We start from the raw sequence: 27,768 nt of genomic DNA, 5'->3' as shown, positions 1-27,768 counted from the left end.
ATATCCAAGCCTCATGTTAAAAATGCTAAGAGAAGTCAGGGCACCCCCAAATGAAGCTAAGTGACAACAGTGAAAGGAAGTTTGTCTTCCTAGTACTTTTTTTCTGTTCTCTTTGAGATGGGTATTATCAGCATCTAGCTGGCACTCTCTGAATAGCGGTGGATTTTCTGGTTCTCTCAGTCTGATTCATAGGAAATAGAGTACACATAACTGAAAGGAATTAGAATTAGAACAGGGAAAGGAGGCCAAGACTTTATTGTAGTTACAGTAAGGCAAATTTTACAGAGGTAATAAAACTGAAGCAATTTACTAAATAATTTGAAAACCATAATGAAGTCAGCTGTGATATATTTGGGATCCGTAAGGCTTTATAACAGTCTTCTACACCAAGGTCATAGAGGGATGCACTCCACCAGTTAGTACTGAGCTGTGGGCTTCTCTTTCCTTATTTATACAAGGTAGATAATAGCAATAACTACCTCTTCGGGTCCTTGGGAGAATCACGCTCTTAGAATGGCTCCTGGCACACACGCTATATACACATCTGTAAGAACAAATATTTGTTTGTTTAATAGCAATTAACACTGCTTAAATATTTCATTTTACAACCCAATTTCATATCCATTAACTTATTTGATTCTTAAATAATCCTACAATGAGAGAAAAATAACCCTGAAAATACTAAAAAAAAAAAAAAGTAGTCACACAGTTGAATCGATACGTGTAGCTTTGTCAGCCTCACCTTACTTTCTTTAACCTCCAAAACAGCTATAATGCGACCTTATTCCTCTCTCACGGGTGTCAATGGATAAATTTAGTTTCCTGATACAATATGCAAGCTTTCAAAGTTCAGTAGTTTCACTTAAATAATTAGCTTAATTAATGAAATAGAGACAAAAATTATTAACTTTTTGGCTTGTCCTTTCTAGATATTAGTCACTTTTTAGTATTATGCATATACATAAATACACCCCTTAATCAGTGTAATTTTACTTTTTTCTCGAAAAAGTCCATTTGGGCTTACAAATTTTCGTGGATTTATCCCTTTTAGTAAGACTCTCTACTCCCACTCTGATTTCCAGGGCTGTCTAAGTGAAGATTGGCAGGAAGAAGAAAAGAGGCAGCCTAGGAGATAAGAAAAGAATGAGTTTTGACATCAAAACGATCTGTATTCAAACCCAAGCTGTGCCAATCAGCTGAGAGACTTTGGGAAAATTACCTAGCCTCTCTTGATATAAAAGCATCCAGCGCAGAACAGATACTCAGCAATGTATATATATATATATATATATATATATATATATATATATATATAAGCATCTACTTGTAAAATATGAACTTTAGAATTACCCCTAGACATAAATTTTCTTGTAAGGTAACCAAAAGGAAATGATAAGAAGAATTGGAATGCATTACAGGTAACATTTCGATTATTTCAGTGTGGATGACAATCACTACCGCCAGGAAACGGAATCATAGGTGATTAAATCAGAGTGTGATAAGGTGACTTCTCAAGCTACTGTAACTATGCTAACTATGCAGGTTGGGCAACTGTCTTGGGGGATTGGATTGATTTCATATCCACACCTCAGGGCATTCCATTCATGCTGTCAAATCAGTGAGCATTTAAAAACAAATAAAGTAAAGCCTTATGTGTGTGTCTGGGCACATAATATGAATGTATCAGCATAAAGAATGTGTTTTAGAATCACAGAGTTTGGGAGATGAGAGGGATCATACAGATGCTCTCTCAACCACCTCATTTTATGGATGAAGCAAATCCAAAATGTTGCAAGCCACATCCAACATCTAGTTGGTGCCAAGAACACAGGTTGTCATTGCTTCCCACTCCGCTACTCATCCGTCTTCCTTTACTGTCCTTGCAAAGTCACCAGAACAGGTTGGCCCGTGAGCCTGTGCTGTGATTCTGTGAGTGATGATTTTCCATTCACACTCCTCAGGCCTATTCCAGCTGGATAGATGGGCGTTGTAAACTTTGACTTATGCTGTTGAATGAGACATTGTTTGATGGAAGTGTGTGGGCGGGGAAGCTAACAAACCCCAGTTGCCAACTTTTGAAGCAAACATGCTCTCTTTATCCCCCAATGTAGTTTTTGACGTAATGAGCAGGCTTCCAATTTTCCTTGCAAATCAGCACACTGGTGACCATGGCAACTGGCATGCTCAAAAGATGCCCTGTCAAGGGGCTCTGAAAGGCCTACAGACATTTGTATCAGATGGGCACAGCCACTCTGGCCAGTGCTTAACAAATAACCAACTAGACCACGTTCCCCAAAATAAAGCGCACAAACATTTGTGTTTCATTAAACAGAAATTAATAAGACTCCAATAGGAAGAAGCGAAGGGAACTGTGTTTTTGTGTATACAGCTGTGTTATGAAGTAATACAGAGAATGCTCCTATGAATAATGATTGCACATGTGTGTTCAATTTATTTCTGTTACTTCTTACATGATCTCCTTTAACTTTTTTTCAGAAATCAATCACAGGTTTCACAGCTGGCCAGGACAGGGGTCTTGACTGCTCCTTTCACACAACAGAGCCCCAATAGCACTTCTCTATTTAAAACCACCCTGGGTTATTAGTAAGTTATACTTTTAGAAAATGTAAATGTTTTCTTCCTTGATGATGAAGGACGTGAGTCTATTGGGTTGACTCTATTAGAGAGGAAAATAAATGTTGAAAAGTCCAGTCTAGAAACAATGAGCCTTTAAATTAAAAAAGAGTGTATATCTATGGCGTTTGGTGCAGCTAAAGACAAAACGATTCACAAGAGCTGCAGACTGTCCTCTTGTCACAGAGCTTCCTCAAGCCTCCACCCCACCTTTTGGAAGGGTTGTTTGTGTCTCCTTTCAGCACAGAAGGAGGCTGGGGCAAGAGGCTAGTAAATATTTTTGAAGGGGAAAATGGAGGGGAGATGGAGAGAAAGGAGGAAGCAGAAAGAAGAGAAGGAGAAGAAAGAGAGAGAGGAGAGAAGAGAGGAATAAGGGAAAAAAGAGACTGAGAAATTCATTTTGCTGATTGTATGTGCTTCATGAAGCTGTGATAGTCTCTTTCATTTATTCAGGCAGGTCCACCAAAATGCTTTTCTTAAAAGGAATTAGCAAAAAAAGATGGGGGTAAGGGAACTAATTGGGCTTCTAGCCCAGCACCCAGATATAAACAAGCCGTTCTTTCATCATAGGAGCCTTGAATTCATTTGATCTTCACTGCTCACCACTCTTCTTGACTTCTCCCCTCATCTGCCATTCTGGGTTTATTGACAGACGTCCAAAACGATCACAGCTCCCTTTCATTTTGGCTACACGGTCCTTTGGAATTTCCCCACCTGCCACACCTCCATAGAACTTTTCTTTCTAAACTCAAGAGCTCGTGCCTTTAGACCAGGTCTATTTCTTCAGGCATGCGATTTGGCCTTCTTGTTACTGCAAGCAACTTCTGTTTTCCTCTAAACTTCCATCTTTCAGACTGAACTTGATCACAGACTGGGTAGGCGGGAGGTAGAACATGGAAATATTTCTCCTTCTACATGTGATTATAAAATAGGAATTTTTATTCCTTCTGCAGGCATATCTCCAGCTCTGCAAATAAGCAGTGCAGTGTCAGCAGAAGTGCAGGAGCGTCTGGAGCAGCTTCCAGGACTGACCAGCTGTTGGGCAGGGGCACCCAGGAAGAGGAGAAGCAGCGTGGCCCAGACGGTGATTCACACCTAAAAATACCAACTCCAGCAGCTCTTCAAAAAGATTCGAGACCTGGATCCAGATACAGGAAGTTGCTGAAATAATTTACAGCTGACTTGGCCCCCAAATGTTTTTCCTCATTCCCAAGATGTATTTTTAACTACACTTGGGGGTGAGCAATGCATTTAAGGAGAAAATAGATAAGCGTTTCGATTTTGTGGTTTGCAAGCCTATTGTTAACAGTGCTGAAGAAAAGTTAAAACATTCCAAAGTTTGTCTTCAAGACCGTGACACACATTGATCAAACTGAGAAAATAATCAGTTAATTAAGATTTCTTTTGTCCTTACTTCACTTTTGTATTAATTATCTATTGCTGCATAACAAATTGCCCAAACCTCAGCAGTTTAAAACCACAAATATTTATTGTCACTGTTTCCATGGGTCAGGAATTTCGATGGCACTAGCTGGGAGCCTCTGGCTCAAGGGCTTTATGAGGCTTCAGTCAAGAGGTCAGTGGGGCTGTGGTCTCATCTGCAGTCTCCACAGGGGAGGGTCCAGCTCCAAGCTCACTCACCTGGTTGTTGTCAGGCCTCAATTCTTTGTGGGCAGTTGGACTAAAAGCCTCTGTTTCCCACTGGCTGTTAGCTGAAGGCCTCCCTCTGTTCCCCACCGCAGGGCTGACTGAAAACATGGTGGCTAACTTCCTCCAGAGTGAGTGAGAGAGAGAGAGAATACTCAAGACAGAAGCCATCGACTTTTTATAACTTAATCTCAAAAGAAACACTCCCTTACTTCTGTTGTTTTCTATTCATTGGAAGTGAGTCTCTAAGTCCAGCCCACACTCAAGGGGCGAAGATTACACGAGGAGGCAGGGATAATTGGGGACCATCCTAGAGGTTGCCTACTTCAGCCCTTATTTCTGAATATTGTGTAATCCATGATGGAGAACGTCTTATTCCAGTACACTGAGACTCATGCAACAATTAGACACCATAAGCAAAACTGAGTTCCTTTGGGAATTTACTGTATCAGAGGAGCTCAACCAACTTGCAAACACATGCTTTTAGAGAAGGGTCCATTTATTCCCCGTCCCCCTTCCTCTCCTTCCTCACTTCTCACCACACACATACCTCCCGTTTAAAACCCAATCTTTTTTTGTATGTGTGAGGAAGATTGGCCCTGAACTAACACCTGTTGCCAATCTTGCTCTTTTTGCTTGAGGAAGATGGTCTCTAAGCTAACATCTGTGCCAAGCTTCCTCTACTTTGTACATGGGACACTGCCACAGTATCCCATGGCTTGATGAGCAGTGTGTAGGTCTGCACCCAGGATCCGAACCTATGAACCCTAGGCTGCTGAAGCAGAGTGCACAAACTTAACCACTATGCCACCAGGCCACTGCCAAAACCCAATCTTTTAACTGGGTTTAGAGTTATTAGGAAGTAAAAAACAAACAGAGAGAAAACTTGACTGACTTTATCCCAACTAGCTGTATGGCTTTGGTAAAATCACTTAACTGTTTCAGGTCTCAGCCCCCTCCTCTGCTGAAAGAATGGTTTGAACCCAATGATCTCTCTGGTCTCTCAAAGCTTTAGAAGTGTATGAGATTATGGTTCCGCATGTGCGAACTTGGAATGAAATAAAATGTGTGACAGAAATAGGAACTTCAGAGGTCTATGGCAAAGGTCAAAGGGATGAGCTTTGGGGATTTTACAAAGCACTTTGCACACTGTGAAGTGCCATACACATGTAAGGGCTTATTACTATTAGCCTTCATCACGAAAGGGTTGGAGTCGGGCAGACAGTAATAAAAACCATCTTACCATTCAGCCAGGCAGTTGGTGTCAGGTATCACTCCCTTAGATCCATTTTTTCATAGTGGAGAAACATCAGCATCAGTAAGGGAGTTAAGAGGGAAAAAAGTGACCTGCCTCCTCCCTCACACTGAAGACTCATCCTTCAATATTTCAGATTCACCGTGTGCTGGGCCCTCAGGGGTGTTCTCTAACTTATCCGTCTTGCCCCCGATCTCCATTCTCGTTTCTCTGGCTGCCCCCTCCACAGCAGGAACTTCTCTACTGGCCCCTCTCCTGCAGATTCTCTTTCCCCTATCACCTCTTTCCTCAGCCTTCTGTTTTTTGGACCCCTTCTCTCGGAGAGTTCGCTATCCTTGAGGAGTGACTCAGTGTGGGTCATCAGTCAGTGTCAGCTCCACCTGGCTCCACAGCAAATTGATAAATACGAAGGCCTTTAAATATCTCTGAGTATGGATTTTATGCACAGAAAAGACCATTCAGAGTTTGCGCTGGTTTATAAAAAGCAGTATTAGATTTATTAAAGTCATAATTTAAAAATGCATTCATCCTTAAGCTTTCGAGTGCAACTTACAAATCATATTATTTTATTTATAAGTCTAGCAAATTTTAGCAGTCACAGTTAAGGGTCCCTTGAATAATATTTGGCCTCATTTTATAAACCAAGTTAATTAAGCACCCTTGAATATTTTGAATTCATTTATAAATGTATATGCTTTTAAGTACTTGACTTGTCTAATGGTAAACCTTTCCATGCATTTAAGTATTTCCTGTGATTCTAATCAAGCGAATTTCTAAATGTGATGAATCTTAAGTTCAATAAAAACGTTCCAATGTTGTTTATAAATTTTGTAAATATGTTAGTCAGTATAGGCTAGGCTGCAATGTGAAAACAAATGAAACCTGAAATCTGGATGGCTTGACACTGTCGAAAAGGTCAACCAGAACACCATTAGCAGAAGTCTTTATCAAAAATTCCAGGCATAAGAAGTTTCCAAACGGGATTTCTAACTTGCAGAAGGAGGCCAGAATGTTTTACAGGACTTTAGCGAGAGGGGGTCTGCTGAAGTTCAGTTTCAAGAATAGTTGAATCAAGGAGAATTTTCAGAAGAGAGAGCAATTATTTTTGTGGATTAGCAGCCGTGGGTGGGGAATTTGGATGTTATCAAGAGGGGTGGAGAGGAGCAATCAGGGACCAAGTTTATATGCAAGAAGGGGTGGGGTGCAGGGCACAGCTATTGAGGACAAGGATATGCGAGAGCCGCAGTGGAAATTCTGTCTTTCATGGTCTCTCACAACACCATGCAGGTTTATTTCTCCCTCAGGTGGATCCAGTGTGATTGACATAGCCCTCCCCCATCTAGTACGTACACCAGCCAGGTCACATGCTTCCAAGGTCAACTTCACAAGGAAAGGAAGGATGAAGGAGACATGCCAACTTTGATTGCTTCCACCCAGAAGTCAAACCAAGTAGGCAGAGATTTCTTAAAGTGAAAATACGAATGAAACAATTTTGATTCTTTAAACGATTTCTCTATTTAGCTCTGTGTCTTCACAGGGTTTCTGACTATGCAATACCAAGTATTTGGGGGGAGAGGGATCTGAGACTGTATCACAACTGGAGATTTTGGCCAGGGTGCTTGCTGTATGAATTCATGCCTGTAACTGAAGCATTATAATTTAAAAACAGACTTGTCACCCTCAAAACCTATATAGCCCATGGCCCTATGGAACTCATGGAATAGGGCAGAACGCAGGTCATAACCTATCTTGACTACATCACTTATTTGGACTTTGCATTTCTTTGACTCTGAAGACATACAAGTGTCTTTTTCATCTAATCCAAATACTTTTTCTTTTTGAGGAAGGTTAACCCTGAGCTAACATCTGCTGCCAATCCTCCTCTTTTTGCTGAGGAAGACTGGCCCTGAGCTAACATCCGTGCCCATCTTCCTCTACTTTATATGTGGGATGCCTTCCACAGCATGGCGTGACAAGCGGTGCCATGTCCACACCCAGGATCCAAACCAGCAAACCCTGGGCTGCTGAAGCGGAACGTGTGACCTTAACCACTGCGCCACCAGGCTGGCCCCTAATTCAAATACTTTTGAACTTGATGGAAACGTGAATTCTTTTCACAAGCATTTATAAGTACTAAAATATTAAATGGAGGAGAAAGAAGGTATACACATCTTGAAGGTGGAGGACAAAGAGGGAAGATGCTACCAAAGTGGTTTAAGAATAGAACCTCTCCCCCCACCACCCACAAAACAAACAAACGACAACGAAAACACAGTCTCACACCATAGAGCTTAATCCCCTGTCGCTTATTATGCTAAAAAAAAAAAAAAAAGCATCAGTTGCCCCCTCATCATTACAAAAAGTCCCCCTATCCTTGGAAAGATTCACGTTCAGGAAGGGACATTGAAAAGCTAAAGACTCTCATGCAATTGTCTCTCAGACTGGTGGGGGGAGAGAGATCTGCAAACCACCAAATAAGTATATGATGGGAGCTTGTGGAAGAAAACCCTAAGTCTGCTGGGGCCAGTAGGAAACGAGACAGCGCTAGAGAGACGAGGAGCCATCTTCTGGGCAACTGATTAGGGTAGAGTGGGAGAGGCAGCCAGCTGCCGGCAGGACAGTGGTGTGTACAGATATAGAGTGTGCAAGAGCAAGCAGCAGCTGAGTGTTGCTGTGAAACGGTCCTGGAGGGATGGGTAGGGGTCGAGTTAGGAAGGATACGATACATTGTAAAGAGGAGTGGATTTAGTCCTAAAGGTGATTGGGAGACACTAAGAGATGTTAAGTAGAGAAAGAACATGATTACATTTTCATTTAAGGAAAATCAGTCTAGTGTGAACTGCTGGGCAGTGGGAGCTGGCTGAAGATAGGAACAGAATCAGAAGGCTCTGCAGGTGTTCCTGTGAGACGAGGTGAGGGCTGCATCAGAAATTGTGCACGTGCAGACGGGAGAAAACGAAGAACGATTTTAGGAGATGAACATCAAAAGAAAAGCAATTCTTTGGGTGAAGTAAGAATTTTGGGTCAGGATTTAGGTGCTTATAAATATGCCCTAAACAGCAAAATGGGAAATAGAACTATCAGAAAATTCTGCAATTCCCAGCAAACAGAATTCAGCCTCTGGATGGCAAATCTCAGCTGCTCATACTGCCCACTGTGCCCCATCCCCATTGACCTTTCACCAATCGGATCTCCCTGATCAGCCCTGCGGGTTCCCCAGCGACCTGGCCCATGGCCCATCTTCCTTCCAGAATCAGCTCAGACACTGACTTGCTGTCTGACAAAGAGTCAATCCCATTATCACTCCAGAGCCCAGGGTCCACACCTACAAACTGCAAACAGTAATAATACCACTTCCCACGGTCACGGTGAGGACTAAATGAGAATGTGAAAGCACCTGGTAAATGTGAAGCACCATACTAATGTGAGGTGTTGTTATTGATGAAACTAAAATAAGACAGGCTGGTAGAGAGGAAGACAGGAGGGGAGGGGGAACAGTGGATGGAGCCATTTCTGGAGCTGGTCACTATGCACAGTGCTCTGGCAAAAGAATTGAGTAGAGACTATGTCAGAGTCCCACAGTGAGTTGAAAGCACTGCAGACAGAGTAGAGTGTGCTAGAAAGCATGTGGGTTTTGGACGTAGCCAGGCTCGGGTCTGAATCCCAGCTTCACCACTCTCTAGCTCTGTGGCCTTGAGCAAGTTAACTTGAACTCTCTGAGCTCCTATTCCTTTATCTGTGGTATGAAGATAATAACTCCTCACTTACAGTGTTTTTGTGAGAATTAAATGAGTTAACACTCAAAAGGTGAGTAGTATATAGAAGGAGTACGACAATGTTGGTTTCCTTCTTCCACTCCTACTTTCTTTCTTCCTGAAAAGTAGTATAGTTCCAGCAGAAGCTCAGCTTTTACGAAAGTTGCTTTTGAAACCAGCAAACAGCCACTGGTGATTAAGTAGCTAGGAACTAAAATTTTTTTCCTTTTTGCAATTACTGATTATAGCCTTTAGCTCTTCAACCTGCCCATTGTAAACTGTGCTGCTTAGGCAACATGCTGTCTGACTCCCACTAGGCTCCTACAGGATAACATCTCCCTGGAGCCTGGGTCACCATGGTAATGGGTGTGTAAGCTGTTTGTCAGGAATTAGAACTCCTTGTCCACTTCAGGCTGATTGAGACCACCAACTCATCAACTGGACCTGCACAGATGTCTTATAGGCAACCTTTTGACATCAAGAGGCTAAAAACTCCACCCTCAGATCATGCTAATGCCACCATTTTGTGAGCACGCGTCCTGTGAAAAGGAGTGAAGTCTGACTACGCTTGCGCGGATCATCAATGACCTCATCTCTCCTCACCTCCAATCACCTCTCTCCACATTTCAGACCACCTTGCCCCCTATCCCATAAATATACCTGAGTCCCTGTTTTCAGGGAAGCGGATTTGAGACTCAGGCTCTCGCTTCCTCGCATGGCTGCCTTGTGATTAAACTCTCTCTCTCTGCAATCTCGTCGTCTCAGTGTATGGCTTTCTAGGCAGTGGGCAAAAACGAACCTGGAGCAGTAACACTTTCAGAAAGGAAAATATGCTGACCCGAATTTTCATCCTCCCCCTTCTAGTGCCAGGAGTGGTTGCTATCAACCAGCAAATCTCCAGATGGCCCAAGGGCCTAGATTATTCAGAACATGTGAACTGCTGATGAGAGGACAGTGAGTCAAAAGAATAAGGGACTCAAGTAAGTCAAACATCTTTAAGTGTTACTTAAAGTACATATATGTGAACCCATAATCTCAGTAATTTCTGGCACAGTTGTTCTCCATAAGCATTTGTTCATTATTCAATAGAAGATCTGGCAAATTTATCTTATGGAGGAGACTTTGGTCAAATCTCTTGAGTTCTCAGGACATCAGACCGTCTGCCAAATGTGGATGAACATATAACAATTCTTTATAATGTCAGTGCATTCCCTAATTACGAATACTGAAAGCTTAGGTATATTAAATGTATCATGCTGCATCTTGGTATGAAGTTGTGTTTTGGGCTGTAGAGGAGTTTTTTACTCAAAACTAAGAATCACTAAAGACGAGATTAATAAGAAATGAGAAATAGCTTTTAATTCTATTACTTGAATGACACTGCATTCTCCATGTTAGTGTTTCAACATAGAGGGCTTGGGGTGAAGGAGGAGAATCCCAGAGGATGCAGAGAGGGGACCAAAAATGAAAGAAGAGAGATGGAGGAATTCACTTTCTTCACACTCTGGTTAACAAACTTTATCCTCTTCTGGCAATAACTGGGCACTGGAGGAGAGAGGAAAACAGACAAAAAAGGGGAATGAGAAGAAAGGAATAAAAAGAAGAATAGGAGAAACTTGGAATGAAGGAAAAAGAAATGTAGAAGACATTAGCAAGAATGCACATCAAATTGATGCTAGACTAGAAGTTAAGCGCACTAAGTTTAACAAATGTTGAACTCCTAGTGTGTGCCAGGCCCTGTGCTGGGAGCTTGGAATACAAAGAGACACAGTCACTGTTTGAGTCACTCACAGGGAAGAATCAAGGTTGGGAAGAAAATAAGTGAAGGCCAAGAAAACTTGGCATTGCGCTGATCCTTAGGAGATGGAAAGGAGGTCAAGTGCTTCTTCTCCAAGCACTTTGGGTGATGAATTTCCTTTCATCTAGTGTGGTTTCTATTGACATTAGCTTTTGGACATTTTTAAGAGATTTCTTAAATTTACTGTTTAGTAGGGAGGCTGGGGGAGAAAGGGGTGTGTGTGAGTTTGCATCTCAGCAAGATTCATCCCCTTATCCAAACAGATGTTGTTTGGCTAGAGCAGCACAGCATAAAACATGACTACTGGATTTGGCGTAAAATGCACCAGTTAACCTATGTTGGTTGAGTCATGTAAAAGTTACAGGACTCCCTTACCAGTGGATGCTGTTTAAAGAAGGACAGTGTCAGCCGAATTGCTCATCACCCATCATGTTCATCACCATATCCCGTACACTGCTTGGCTGCACTCCACCCAAGGCTTACTGTCCCGTCAGTCATCCTGGGGCCTCGTAGGCTTGTGTTGGGCTTTTAATGGGCTTCAAACACAAAGCTCTCAAGATGAACTCAGTGCAGCTGCTCCAAGAGTGTCTGCCTCAGGTCTGGAATAATGAAGATAAATGGTCTCTTTCCTCCTTCTCCTCCTTCCATATCACTCACCAAACTTTGGGAATCTCTTTTTTTCCCTTTTTAGCTCTTCCTTCTCCTCCTTTTCTCTTTCCTTTCCACTTGTTCAGCACCTTCTCTTTATGAGGGTGACAGGCTCAGGGGTGTTCCCACACTCTTTAGGCCTAGGGCAGTGGTTCTCTTAACTGTTCATAAGAAATCCCTGGAAAGCTAGTTAAAAACGCAGGCAGGCAGTCCCCGCCACTTATGATTCTAATCGAATCAGTTTGGAGTATGGCCTGAGAAAGCACGTGTTTATCACCGCTCCCCCCAGGTGATTCTGACGCAGGGGCTGATACACAAAGAACTGGGAACACTGGAAACACTCTGATATGCACCGGTATGCACGCAGTCCAGGAGAGAACTGGTGGAGACTTGACCCCAGCATCCTGGTTTTCCTTCAGCCTGTCTGACCCCTATGCTCTGGCCCCTCTTGCTGTCCTCACTTCTTCCATGTTGATGGTCCCCAGGCTTCTCTTTTCTGTCCATTTTGCTGATTGTACGCGCTCTTCCTGTTTGCTCTCCTCCAGGCCTGTGACTGGAAGCTCCTATACATTGAAGACTTAAATGTTTATTTTTAGCCCAAATCTTGCTTCTAGATTCCAGACACATATTGCCACCTAGACGTACAACAAGTAGCTCAGGCTTAACATGCTCAAAACTTAAGTCATGGTTTTTGATTCTGGGTAAGATAGACATTGGTTCAAAAAACCTTGGGAGTTCCCAAGGTAAAATTCAACACTGGCCCCCAAACACAGAGGGCAAGGAGAGAGCAGAGAAAGAGGCAGACCACTCCAGATTGGTAGGTAGCAGTTTTAATAAGCAAGAGCATTTACACGTGAGGCTTGTCTTGCACAGATACAAAAACAAGGAAGTCTCCACACTCACCCACCAGAATCCTAAGGGTTTATATAGAGGCCTTAATGGTGTTCAGTCACATATACTGTTCAGATGGTCTCAATAACATATTACTGTTTCAAGGCTGCGCCCTTGAAGTGGCTCCTAGCATGGGAATAGGGGGCAAAATGTACAATCCAAGGACAGGGAAGAGTGTAAGGAGCCTCTGATTGCCCAAGTCCAGGTCATGTGTCCATGGATGGTCACCCCCTCTTGATGACCTCCTCCAACAATGGTTGAGCACACTCTATCCAACCTGTCTCACTGAATGCAGCTCCAAAACCTGGACCAGCTATCTGAGGACTCTGAAAAGCAGTGGATAGATTGAGAAATAAGACCAGAGTTCAAAGTACCACTGAACTGGTGGTGAGTTTCACGTTTTTCCTCCTGTGTCCCCGGCCTGAACATGAGGCAGCCTGAAACCTAGATGTGGGAACCAGGATGCACAGAGGGAGCTCCAGGAGACACCCTTAACGCTGGCTTAAAGAGCAAAAGGAAGCTCTGGAGAGAAAATCTCCCATTGTTTTTCTTCTCACTGTTCCTAGCACCCAGCTCCAGGCAATCTCTCCAGAGTGGTGGCAGTGAAAATGGTGGCAGCAGGTCCCAAGGGGGCAAACACTTTCTACTATCCCATGACTTGTGTTTATTTTCCTAATGATGTATTTTGAAGGACAGATGTTAATTTTGACAGTCTTCTATATCTTTTGTATTTACTCAAATATTTACAATTTTTTTCGTACTCTTTTTTGAGGAAGATTAGCCCTGAGCTAACATCTGCCACCAATCCTCTTCTTTTTGCTGAGGAAGACTGGCCCTGAGCTAACATCCGTGCCTATCTTCCTCTGTTTTATATGTGGGACGTCTGCCACAGCAAGGCTTGATAAGTTGTGCATAGGTCTGCACCCAAGATCCAAACTGGTGAACCCCGGGCTGCAGAAGTGGAACGTGCAAACTTAACTGCTGCACCACTGGGTCAGCCCAAAATATTTACAATTTTTGATGTTCTTCATTTCTCCCTGTAGCTCTGAATTTCTATCTGGTGTTATTTTTCTTTAGCCTGAAAAACATCTCTGAGAATTTCTCATAGTGTGGGTCTGCTGGCCACAAATTCCCTCACCCTTTGTTTATCTAAACATGTCTTTATTTCACTTGCATTTAAAAAAAATATTTTTGCTGTGTATAGAATTTTGGATTGGCAATTTTTTCTTTCATCACTTTAAAGATATAGTTCTACGTCTTCTAGCCTCATTTTTTATGAGAAGTACCCATCACTCATATAATTATTCTCCCTAATATCTTGTGTTTTCTTTCTTTTGATGCTTTTGAGATTTGCTCTTCTGCTTTGATTTTCAGCAATTTGACTATAATGTGGTTAGGTCATGTTTATTTGCACTTACCCTGCTTGCAGTTTGCTGAGTTTCATGGATGTGTGGGTTGCTGTTTTGAATAAAATTTAGAAAACTTTCAACCAATATAGTTGCAATATTTTTCCATCCCCATTTTGTCTCTCCTCTCTTTCTCACGTGAGTTAGTCTTCTTGAGACAGTGCCACAGCTCAGTGAGGCTCTGCTCATTTAAAATAATCTCTTTCTCTCTATCCTTCAGCTTAGATGATCTCTATTGACCTGTGTTCAAGGTCATTACTCCTTTCTTTTGTTGTATTCAATATTTTGTCAATCCCAGAAAATGAATTTTTTTCAAATAGTGTGTTTTTCAGTTCTAGTATTTAAATTTGATTCTTTTTACAATTTACCTATCACTCCTGACAATTCCCCATCTCTTCACCCATTATATCCGTGCTTTACTGTAAGTTCATTAACATATTTACCATAATTATGTTAAAAACCTGTCTTAATTTCAACATCTAGTTGGTCTATGGGTCTCTTTCTATGATTGACTTTTCTCTTGACTATGTGTCACTTTTCTCTGTGTGTTTGAATGACTAGCAAATTTTTGTTTGATAGTAGATGTTGTGGATGACACTTTGTAGAGACTCTGGATTCATTTTTCTCTGAAAAGTGTTGACTTTTTGACAGTTAATTTACTGACAGATAACCTTGATTTTATGAAGCTTGATTTTAGGCTTTGTTACGGTGATTCTATTACAATTTTGCTGCTAGCCTAGGTTGAATCCTCTAGTCTGAAGTCTTAAGGCATAGCTTCTGGGTTTTAATTTTAAAAGCTTAAAGCTTTTTTCAAATCTGTTTAACGTGGCAGGGCTTGAATTCCAAACTATGTCTGTAATAGGCAACTGTTGAAACCTTGCTCAGTTCTTTTGGCTTTCTACCTGCTGCTTTCTCCCTGGGCATCTTGGAGTCTCATCCCATGCATGGGTAGTCTAGGGATCTGCCAATGATTTGAGTGGTGTTTCAACACAGATTTTGGGGCTATCTATGTGGCTTCCTCCTTTCTGGAAGCCCCTCCCCTCAATTTTAGGCCTCTCTGGCAGACCCAAACTCCATCTTCTGATTCCTCAGTTCTTTCTGCCACTTTTTGCTTCACCTCCAGCTGCCACTCTCTGATGGACATGGGAGTACCCTAAGGGGAAAAACCATATAAATGTGCATCTCACTCAGTAAGGATCAAATCCTCACCAGCTCCTGCCAGCTTTTGTTCACCTCTCAGTTGCTTGTTCACTTTTCCCAGAGTTTATAATTGCTGTTGGCAGGAGAGCGTCCAAACATTCCACTCCGCCATTACTCTCTTTTTCATAATTTTCATCTGTCTTTTCTCTGCGTTATGATCTGGATATATCATATATATCTTGCCATGCATTAAATTTCTCTCTGGCTTTGTTTCAGTGACTATTTAATCTGTCAATTGAGTTTTTAATTTCAGTGACTAGGCTTTTCATTTATAGAAATTCTTTTTCACATCAGCCTTTTTTCCCCAAGGGCCTTGTTCTTTTTTTATGTTTTTGATTCCTTTCTAAGTTCCTAGTCATTTTGACCATACTTATTTTATAACCTCTATCTGGGAGTTGTATTATCTGCATATCTGGAGTATCAAATCAAGTTAATTATTTGGTCAATTGACTTCTGTTTATGGTGGATTGTATCATTACGTGTTTTGAGTTTTTGACTCAAATTTGCATTTTGTGTGTATCTTCAGCTGAGCTTTATCTGTGGAAGTGATCTGTGATCCTTGGTGAATGCTATAGCCCCGAAAAGAGGTTTTTCATTGAATTGCCAAGTATCTCAGTTCTATTACTGGTTTGGGTATGCTTTTTAACTAATTTCTTAGCTTCAGGGTTTCTGTATCTTTGGGAACATTTTTCCAACCAGAGTCCAGATTGAAGTAGACAGTTTTCTTTGACATATCCTTATGCTGATGGGTAGATTTTTTTTTTTTATAGTTCTCCCTTTTAATGAGGGATTAGCCATTTAAGAATACTACCTGTAGAGGAGGTTTTGAGCCTTTTGTGGGCCCAAGATCTCAATTCCTATTCCTAAATGGTCATTAAAACTCAAGCCTCTTCACTTCACCTCCCTTAAGGTAGCTATTATAAAACAAAGTAAAGCAAAATACAGAAAACAATAAGTGTTTGCATGGCTATGGACAAACTGGGACCCTGTGCACTGCTGGTGGGAGTATAAAATGGTGCAGCCACTGTGAAAAACAGTATGGCAGTTCCTCAAAAATTAAAAATAGAATTACCATTTGATCCAGCAATTCCACTTCTAGCTATATACCCAAAAGAGTTGAAAGCAAGGAGTTGAAGTGATATTTGCACACACGTATTCATTCATAACAGCAATATTCACAATAGCCAAAAGGTGGGAACAACCCAAGTGTCCATTGATGAATGAATGGATAAACAAAATATGATACACACACACACATATATATGAATACTATGCATTCTTAAAAATATAGGAAATTCTGACACGTGCTACAAGGTGGATGAGCCTTGAAGACATTATGCTAAGTGAAATAAGCCAGTCACAAAAGGACAGATACTGTATGATTCTACTTATATGAGATACATAAAGTAGTCAAATTCATAGATCCATAGAGTAGAGTGGTGGTTGCCAGGGGCTAGGGGATAGAGTGAAAGAGGAGGGAATGGGGAGTCATTGTTTAATGGCTGTAGACTTTCAGTTTGGGTTGATGAATAAGTTCTAGAGATAGATAATGGTGATGGTTGCACAACACTGTGAAAGTACTTAACACTCCTGAATTACACATTTAAAAATGGTTACGATGGTAAATATTATGTTATTTATATTTTACCATAATTTAAAAGCAAACAATTGAGCAGAAACCCTTTAGTTTCTAAGACTGGAAACATCCCCAAATCCAGGAGCGGCACATTGTCAGCTTGTACGCTCACTACTCTAGGGATTTATCTAACTCTTCAAAAGCTTAACTATATATTTAAGCATTATTTTTAACATTTTATCTACAGTTAGTAGACATTTTGTTAAGGGAAGTTCTCTGCTATTTCTATGTTTGTTCATAAGTAGCCTAATCGAGTGAAGATTCTGAACAGAGGTTACAAATTGGTGGCTTACAGATTTTATTTGTATCTTTGTTACTCTGGACATTTCACACAAAAATCCAGATTTCCATCTTCTCTTGAACATTTTGAATCTTGGCCAATATTGTGCCACATTCACATTCTCACCTATCAATGGCAAGCTGAAGCTAAGTTGTGGCTTTCCTTTGAGACAGGATAAATGAACTGGAGTTTCCCACAGTCACCACAGCACCCAATAGACATACAACTGACCTGTTGTATTTCCTGGCTCCTGAAAGCATTAGAGTTTGCAACCACGGGGCTACCAGGACTCTATCAGATTTTTACGTGTGGCAATCAAGCAAATAATTTCTTCTTTTAGGAAACCATTTTTTATTCAAGCCCATAATCCATTCTTTAAAGTAGTCTCTTCCTGTTGTTACCTAACAGATTTAGAAGTCTGATTGAAGATGTCCGTAAGAAACAATGAGGTGTCACAAAGTTTTGGATAAGGAGGGAGCTTTAGTCTATGCAACCTCCACCTTTCCGTCGACCTGCTGTCACCCTTTGGACCTTTCCCCTCCCATGTAGTAAACAGTATGTTTTCACTTTCCTTAGAAGGGGCAGGATAAAGGATACAGAACGCTGCACTGGCAGTCAGAACACCCGTGTTGTATTTCCAGCCCTGCCTTTTACCACCTGGGCACATTGCTCCCAGAAAGACCAAATGACAAATTCAAATTCCCCATCTCCATGCCTGACTTCCTCTGTCTGCTGCTGCTTCCTCTTTCTTCTTCCCATCCCACAGGTATAGAAAATCAGGTGAGTCACCTTCTAGTAATTTAACAAGCTTCTTTTAAGGACATAGATGCATTTGGGGAACTTAGAAAACCAGCCAGATAGTGTACCTTGTGAAGAATAATTCTAGGCCCTAAAAAATAAACAAACAGACAAAAACCAGTCTTCATATCAGAGAATAACATAATCTCTGCCTTTAGTTGCCAGCTCTTTTAACTTTTAAGGTAAAAATCTCCCAGTTTTGAAAATGTTCTCAACTAATTCACTTAAACTAAACCCTGTGTGGGAAAAACAAAACATACCTATGGGCCCAATTTGGCTAAAGAGCCCTAAATAAGAGAAAGAAATCCTAGATAATGGAAAAATCGCTTTTTGATTTATGTGTTTAATAAGTTAGATATATTAAACCTCAAAATGTAACACTTAGTTTTATATCATTTTGCATTCCCTGGTGATTTCATACATAAATCTCTAGCCTCTTGTTAGTCCCAATGGGAAATCAAGCCCTTTACTTCCTTGGAATACCTCATGAGGACCTAGCAGGATGTGAGATAAAGACCATATGCTTAGTCCAGCCAATGTTTTCATGAAATTGTAGACTTGGGAAATACCTTAAAAGTTTCTGGTCCAGAGATAGCAAATAACATGGTGCATATACAGCCTCTGTCCTCCATGCTCATGACAGACATTGCCCGGCACAGTACCTGAAACGTCCACCCTTAGAGTTTATATTCCCTTGGAATAAGTTTGGAATTTCCCCAAGTCCTCTTTTTAAAGAACAGTATTTCCAAACTTGGATTCCTCCAGCAACTAGTTTTATGGGATATCCTTAAATATCTAATTGTTTCTGTAGTTGTAATAGTCAGGGTTTAGTTGCAATCTGGATTCCCTCTAGCTAGCTTAAGTAGCAAGATAATTTATCATTATTATTATTATTAATTATTATTATTATACCCTGGGAGGCCAGACTTGTATGTTACTCAACCGAAAACAATGCAGCCAGGGCCAATAAGAGACAGAGAACAATGCCCAACCACACTGCACGCTTTTCTGGCAGAAACACCATTATTGCCATCGCCTGCCACTTGGCACCTATGGCACTTGAGGGTGGATACCAGGCACTTCTCCATAGCCCCCTCAAGAAAACCAGACACCTGCAGCACTGCGCTTGTCAAGAGATGCAATTTTCCCCTTTCAAGCTCGCTTCCTCTACCACCTGTCCCATGGACGTACTTCTGATAGGTTGCATCTAGGTCATCTAGGTCTGCATCTGACCTTCAAGGGAGTCCTGGGAAATGTAATTCTCAGAAAACAGAGGCATGCACACTGTAACGGGTGCTGGAGTGGAAGGTGAGTGAGCCGGCCTACAGTATCTGCCACCTAATCAAATTCGTGTAAGCTAAATAGCCATCTTCATGGAAGGTCTTTTCAAAACTTTTAAAATGTTATTATTCTGACTCTCCAAAGAAAGTTTTTAAAAGTTATGTTACCATGAAACACTTTTTCCTAACCTTCTAGATCTAGTGTGGTCTATGGAACACAATTTGAAGATCACTACACATCGCCTTTAATACATCAACTGTGAGTTTACCTGTTAATGGTAACAAACCCCTCCCTGAAAAAGCCTGAGCCCTTGGTAAATTTTGACAGACAGCTAGCAGAAGGACTAGGTGGTCAGTGTCTTTGAGATGGTAGACTTGGGTTTACAGCAATGGTGGGAACTCTGAGCACCTCTGGGCCACCCAGGACCGTACGACCTAGCTGTGTGTCCTGAGGGTAAAGAACAATTCTGTCTGCATCATTCACAAGTAGTGGTTTTTGCACCACAGATTATTGCTCTGTGTGGATTCATGAGCTGAGCCCACCAAATGAATGTCATCAAGGACTTTTTGATTTAAAACCTGGATTTAACGGCATTCCCAAATGTGAAGGGTCATTTTCTTTTCTACTAATGACTCACTTGTTGAGAGCAAGAATCAGTTTGCAGATTAGTGAAAAGAGCATTTACTAGTAATTTGCAATATGTTATCATGTGGGAATCAGATTACAGTTAAGATTTCCTCTTAAAACAAGCTTTAACATTTACTACATTGCTGGAGAAATATATGTGTTCTTTGCCTCTGTAAGGATGTGGGTGCAGCCCTTATATGGGTTGGGGGTAGGGAGAGAACACCATCTTGATGCTTCATGGTTGCTGAGATGAAGTAAACTCAGTCCAGAAAGTAGAATTAGCTTTGGTCCTTGCCCAAAACGATTCCTGCAAAGATGAGACGAGACAAAAAGCAGAAAGGAGGATGAGAAGGCATTTGCTTGATCTCGTGGAAATGGAATCTGCGGGCATGCTGAGGGAGCAGTGAGGGCCTGTGGTTAGGCAGAGAACAGCCAGGGAGTCCGGAAGTGCAGTACTTTGTCTTCCTCTGCGCTCCAGGTCCTCCATTTTCTTAGTGATGGGTCTCCATTTCCCCCACCCAGAGTTAGCACCCTGTGGTGGTTAATTTTATGTGTCAATTTGACTAGGCCACAGGGTGCCCATAAATTTGCTTAAACATTATTCTGTATGTGTCTGTGAGGGTATTTCTGCATGAGATTAACATTTGAATCAGTAGACTGAGTAAACCAGATTGCCCTCCCCAATGTGGGTGGGCCTCATCCAATCCATTGAAGGCTTGAATAGAACAAAAAGACTCAAGGAAGGAGAATTCTCTCTCTCTCTCTGCCTGTCTTTGAGCTGGGACCTTGATCTTCTTCTCCTTTGGACTGGAACCATACCATTGGTTTTCCTGGGTCCCCAGCTTGCTGACTACAGATCTTGGACTTCTCAGCCTCCATAATTGCATGAGCCAATTCCTTATAATAAATCTGCCTCTCTCTCTGTCTCTCTCTTTCTCTCTCTCCCTGTCTCTCTCTCGTTCCAATGGTTCTGTTTCTGTAGAGAACCCTGACTAATACAGTACCCAAAACCGGTTTTCTTCAAATGAATTCCCAGGCCATCCATCTTTCCATCTATCCTTGGCATCATCAATCAATCAATCAATCATTCTCTGATTTTCTGCCTTGGTTTCCTCATCCAACTAATTGGGACATGTCTGCCTACATTCCTTAATGCAAGTTCCTTGGGCATTTTTCCAAATCAAATCAATAAATATCTATAAAGCAGTGGTCCTAATACTTGTTGATCCTAGGACTTCTATACACTCTTACTAATTATTGAGAATCCCAAAGAGCTTTTGTTTATGTGGGTTATACCAATCAATATTTACCATATTGTATATATAGCACCTTAGAAATTAATTAGAAATAAAAAAGAAATGTTTCAAATACAATAAAAAAGTACATTTTACACTGCAGAAATGATATCATCACACATCATTTAGGTTCTGGAAAACTCCACCATACAGCAGTGAAAGAATGAAAGTGAAAAGGCAGATACCATCTTAATATTACTACCAGAATAGTTTTGACTCACAGACCTCCAGAAAGGTCTTGGGGACCCCCAGGATCCCCAGGCACTCTGAAAAGATAAGGATAAGAAATAGATGGTTTTGATGTTAAGATTTTTTATTAGTCATCACAGAAATTTTAAATTTGATGTCATGTCCATTACACACTTTAATTTAAGCTTCCGTAAGACATTAATATCCTTTAACATTTGGTCAGTCCTTCACATATATATCCAAACTATAGTTCTATTTATATACATAGGGATTGCCTTCTGCAACAAAAGTATGTTATCTGCCCAAAAGAACCTTCACACAAATGTCATCTCATGCCTTCCTTAGCATTCCTTCCTTCCCCTAGAGGTCTACCCATGAGCTCCTAGCATACCTGGATGTCCACCTCCTTCACAGAGTCCATAAGCCCCTTGAAGACATAAGCCATTTTTCATTGGTCTTTGTAACTAGACTTCAATACAGTGACCAGCATGATTCCTGTGACACAGTAGACTTAGACTCCCTAAAAAATGTTTGTTAATAAATGGCTGCTGGAAATCAGACCTGTATGGATGTCATCCATGGTGATCATTTTCCCAACCTTGATACCGTCTTCCAACATAGCTCTTCTCCCTAACATGCAAGATTCTGTTCTGACAGCATGATACTCTCAAATAGCCATTGTCAAAACTTCAGTCATCTATGAACCCTTCCCCACTCTCAACTCTTTCATCCAACTAGCTACCGAGAGCTCTTCATTTTATCTCTGCAGTGTCTCTCACATCCATTTTCTCCTTTCTACCATCCCCTGCCACAGCTTGAACTTACTTATTATGTCACTTGACCAGCAGCATAGATTCCTCATCTTCTGACAGCAATAGCCCCAGTTCCCAGACAGTGAGCTTCTTGAGGGCAACAGATTTATTCTTTACCATACTCTTGTCATATTGCACAGGACTCAAAAAATGTCTTTTGAATAAAATGTGAACTTTTACCTATCATATACACTGTCTCCAGAAAAAAAAGTCTTTTCAAAGAAATATCTAATCACGTCTTTAGCAATTAAAAAATTTTATGTGTTTCCCACTAATTACTGAATGTAGGGGATGCTATTGATTCCCTGGGCCCACATTCCCTCACCCCCCCAATTTTACCTGTAGCTATGGGGTACAGTTCCCGGGACAATTCTTCACCTTAAAGGACTCTCTCTCCTCTTTTGTTCCTGAAAGTTTCCCCTAGCATCAAGGGAGCTTGTTCTACAAAAGGTGTAACTCAGAGGTTGGGAAAAGTAGACACCCCTGGAGTAGCCCTTAGCCAGTGTGGACCAGGAGTCACTGGTTGAATGGCTCAGTCTCCTCATCCCTCAGTAGGTCAAGTAAAGTGTGCTCCTCGGTTTCTCAGAGGGCCCGCAGGACTGAGCCCCAGGTGCCCACAGCAGTAAATCACCCACTAACAAACGCTTCATTGGCTTCTCTCCCTTCTCTGTCTCCCTCCTCCACTTCTTCCTCTATTTCCCCTGTGATCACCTCCCAAATAAACTCTCTAAACCCAAACACTGAACAAAATCTAAACTTCTTGACCTCTCATTCAGAGCATCCTGTAAGTTGAGTCTAACCTACCTTTCCAAGCCATGCCATTGTGCCTTCCACATATGACCCCCTCTGGCCTAACTGGTCTCCAAACCCTCTCACTCCACATTGTAATCATTCTACTCTCTCGTTTATTAGTAATGGAGGGAGATCACTATGATTCCCTGACACCACTAAGGTTTCTGTCCCTAGTGTGGGGAAGGGCCTAGCCTCCCTTACTGGGAGCCTCTCAGAAAAGGGTGAGTACACTGTGGTCCTGTAAGCAAAAGAAAATGGAAGGTGTAGCTGATGAATTGACAGCCAATAGTGTCTTCCACAAACAGGTGGCAGGAAGACAAAAAAGAAAGAAGATAGGGGGCCACCAAATTCAACACAAGATGCTGGAGATGTACTGGTGAGCTGAGGTTTGTAATCTGACATTTGCACCAGTAACAGACACTTTGTAGGTGCCCACAGACCCAGACCCATCCCCTCCAGCTGTCTCCCTGATCCCCGCCATAGGCCCCTTCCCACAATGGCCTATACTGTACCCAAGGGAATACATGTGGGGGCATCACCAGGCCCCCTAGGGCTCTGCTGTCACTATTCCTGCCAGAATAAGGATCACAAAGCTACCCACTCCCTGTTTTTCAGAAGTTGCCACCCCCTGCTGCAAATTCTCCTTGTAAAGCCATAAGCTCCGGCTTCAGTTCAGAGACCCACTCCTGTGTTTTGCCTGGCACATGGGTTTCTGTTCAACTTGGACGCAGAGAATTTCCAAATGTGCTTTGGAGCTGCCGTGGGCTGTGAGATGTTAATCAAATACCCACTTGAAGTGCTTTGGAAGCACTTCTGCTTTTTGGCTTATTGACGTGCTCATGTTGAGTGAAGATATATTTCTGGTCCAATCATGAGTTCATTTCAAGACATATTAAAGAAGGATTTTTCCCAGCTGCTTACTTCAGAATATTGGTCCTTAGAGACCAGGTGCTTTTCACAGCTCCTTAGAGGCCCATAAGGAGTGATGGAAAAATGCAGCCGGGCATCTCACATGGAAATCAAACATACTGGAATTCTATTTGCATATCTGCCTTAGTTTAGCCCGGTGATTGACTCTCCTGGGATGCTCACTTCACACCTTCCCTCATCTCCCTCAGCATGTTTCCATCTCAAAGGAGGAGGAGCAATGGGAATTTTGAAGCACATTTTCTTCAAGAATGACATGTGTGACCTAACTAAGTCATGGGCATTTTCTTCCACGGAGCCTGTCACACTCAGAAGTGTTCAAGGACACTTTCCTATAGGAACACATGGCAGCCAGTCCTGGAGACCCTCATAGATAGATTAGATCCCATTGCATTTGAAAGCCTGGACCATCATCCCTGATTTGCCACCTCTCCCTAGTTGTGGCCTCAGACAAGCCACTTGAAGCAAGTCCATTGTCTGGGCCTCCTTTCTTTGATCTGCAATAAGGGATCATTCTAGCTGTTCAACCTCCTTCCCTGGACGCCTGCCGTATAATCCCCTCCCTGGATCTGTGTAAACAGTTAAGTGCTTTATGAAAGTAAGTGATTCATAGTCTTCTCTGCCCTGCACCTCTGGATAAACTGTTCCTGCTTAGAGCTGTCAATCACCACCCTGAAACTGGCAGTCTTCAGCTGCACAAATTAGCACTTTCCCAGTGGAGGACAGTCTGGCACTCCTTGTTCTTCTCCAGAATTAATATGATTGTGTTTCTATGGGGGCCAGTTATAGGATGAGAAGGAATGACCCCTCAGTTTCCATCACGCACCACAGAAGTGCCATGACACTTTTATATCACTAGTATACCATTTGGTCCACTGCAGTCAGAGTTTGCCAAGGGGCAATCTACCAGGTGGCCTGTGTTAATATTCTTCCCCCCTGACTCAAGCTGAAGAGTAACTCACCCAGCCACGATATCAAATCATTTGGAGGAAACCCAAATTCAGCGGGCACCTTGGGTTGGAACAAGTGAGACTCAGAGATGGATGCACCAAGAATGAGGAATGAGGCCAGATACTCACTAGCATTTTAGTCATTTAACATTTTGAGGAATTTTAGCTTAAATCAGAAGATGTGAAAGTTCATAATAATTGCAGCTAGTATAATGTTATCATTTCCTTAAGTGTTATTGATTCTTTTGAGGGGGAAGGGAGGATAGAAAAGTTTTCTCTGAGAGTTTTGCTGTATTAGAGGCCAAATATGTTGGTAAAAGTTAGAGTCAACTTACCCCACTGGAAATTGGAATCTAGAAATTAAGATGCTGAATAGTTGTTACTACGAGTTCCTAGGAGTTGTTAATAGGAGTTCCATCTCCAGCTATAGAAAGGATCACCCAAGGCAACTTGGGAAACTACTAGATGAGTAAGAGGCTGCAAAGCTAAATGGTAAATTAGGCATCATCATTGTTGGACAGGCTGGGTGAGGAACACTCCTGTAGCATCACTTTCTTTCACTTGGTGCTCCAGGAGAATTTCCTGACTTTGGAAGTTGAAGTTGTCATCCATGAAATGGAGATAAATACCTCAAAGTATAGTAGGAAGAACCTGTTTTCCCCAAGTACAGAACATTTATCACCAGTACTTGCTGAATGTTCTCAGGGAACAGAGAACTCATATTACAGATGTGGCCACAGATACCCAGTCCCTTCATTCTGTGCTTTTATTATCTAAAGACAGAGACACAGTTAAAACAACAATAGAACGTGCTGACAGCTGAAATAGAAGAAAATCACCAATTATAATTGCTTGGAGATATTCTGTCATAAAGGACCAGCATTCAGATGAGATGGCAGACATCAGGTAATTTTGAAGCAGAGCAAGGATGATGCAGATTTGGTCAAAGGGAACCTTCCTATAACATCATTTTGCATGCCCAGCTTTACAAATATGAATTCCACGGGCCCAAGGTTCTGGAAGAAACCAGCTTTTGCAATTTACATAGACTCTAACTCCATCATCTAAAAGCCTGATTTTTACCTCTTCTGGCTCCTCCCTCTACTGGTGGCAAGTATACTTGGTTCCCCACATGCATCGACAACCAGAAGATCCTGACAGAAGGCACAAGGCAAATCAAATGAATGCCCAGAAGATTCCTTGCCTGGTTTTTTTCAGAGCATGGGCATATTTTCAAGAGCTTGTTTTTAAGCTTGTACTACACAACGTTAATACAATTTACCAGAAGTAAATTAATCCAGAAACTGCCACACAGTAGCAACCCAGTATCTATTTGTTACATAAATTAAAAGCCCTTGGATTCAGTAGAAGGAGAAATTCAGAAAAGTCAAGAATGGAGAAAAGTGTTCAACAAATACATGGTGAGTGAATAAGAAGACTTTTCTGGAACCAAACTACCTGAGTTTGAATCTCTGTTCCACCACCTGTATCTCTCCTTGGCCAAGTCCCGTAACTTCTCTGTGCCTTGATTTATTCATCTGTAAAAATGGGACAATAGTTTTCAAAAAATGTAAAATCATTTCTTTTTTTACTCATTAATAGTGAAATAACTAATAAGGTATGATCAATTTTAAGAGCATAAATAGAGAGAGAATCAAAGGGCCAAGGCCCTCACCCGCCACATCCAATTGGCCAACAAGCCCCTTGAGAAGTCTTGAGCCACCTCCTCCTGGACACCTGCTCTGACACGTCTTGCCCAGGATGTGGGAGTAGGTTCCTCACCTGGCTCCCTGCCTCTCACTATTTCCCCCGTTCCCTTCATCTTCCACACACCACCACAACCTGCTGCCTATGACATGGATCCAATCATGTCGCTCCCCTGAACCTCAACCTTCAGCAAAGACATGTTCCCTGGGTAATTCCCCACCATCTATGCTCAACAGCCCATTTCCACCACAATCTTCGTAAAGCGCTCTATGGCCCCACCCTACCCCCCATTTGCATTGGACGCTTGCCACTCCTTTCCCAGCTCAGCGGCTTCCTTCTCTCATCCTCGCCATCCCTTTACCCTCCTCACAACACTGCACTCACCCTTTGCAGACTCACTCCAACGCAACCCGGCTGTGAAACCTTCCCTAAGCCCAGAGGACAGGCGTTCCCCTGCTTGCTACTCTCTCAGCTCTGTTCACACCACTAGCAGGAATTCCCCACCATGCTGTGTTACACGCCCTGAGAGGAAGTGATCTAAACTGTCAGTTTCACTTCACCTCGTATTTCCCGCCTCTGGTCCAGTGTGGGCACAGTCGCCGGCAGTAAATATCACTTAGCGAGCTGTCTAGCTTTGCTCCAGCACTTTTCCTGGGGCAGAGCCTGGCTGGATCTCTCAGGGCTTGTGACTAGACTACATTCCTCAGCCTCTTATTAGGATGGATGTGGAAATGTGTGCACCAATTCCAGGCTGGCCCATAACATCCTCCCACATGTGCCCTACCCCAGTCCCTCATGTGTGTGTGTGTGAAAACACTGAAAAATAATACCAAAGCAGTGAAAGAAAAGGATGAAGGCGAGAAAAGTCATTCCTAGCATTTAATAGAAAGAACCTCGTTGTCAAGTACTCTTTTTAAATATTTAGGCTCCACCATCAGCATGCTTTCCACCTCTTCAGCTCTAATACTTCACTTCAAACGCAGAACTGCTATACCGCTCTCACGTTCCTGAAGTGAAACGCAGAGCCAAATTCTATCACTTTTCAAGGGGCCAAGAAGTGAAAATATAAGGGAAGAGATATTTCCTGAGAGAAACATAGTGTCAAGGGCCCCAGCCTGGGATTTTCAGATGTGGAAATGATAGATGGGAGAGTACCTCAGAGGGGGATGATAAGAAATGTTGGGTTCGGGCTTCTCGTAATACTGAAGACTTGCCCCTATTGCAAGTGATGTGAGGAAAA

General features: G+C 42.1%; 1 long non-coding RNA gene across 1 annotated transcript; it reads right to left on the bottom strand.

Annotated features, from left to right (window-relative positions):
- Positions 1–226: 226 nt before the first annotated feature.
- Positions 227–27,245, bottom strand: LOC103551992 (uncharacterized). The gene is made up of 4 exons (XR_545134.2): positions 26,913–27,245; positions 26,280–26,359; positions 4,276–4,405; positions 227–544 (listed from the first exon to the last, which is right to left on the bottom strand). It is a non-coding gene; the product is annotated as an uncharacterized lncRNA (long non-coding RNA).
- Between the last annotated feature and the right edge of the window lie 523 nt (positions 27,246–27,768).

This window comes from Equus przewalskii, chromosome 16, assembly GCF_037783145.1.
Source record: "Equus przewalskii isolate Varuska chromosome 16, EquPr2, whole genome shotgun sequence".
Classification (NCBI taxonomy): domain Eukaryota; kingdom Metazoa; phylum Chordata; class Mammalia; order Perissodactyla; family Equidae; genus Equus; species Equus przewalskii.
This window is presented reverse-complemented; position numbering and strand designations above follow the sequence as displayed.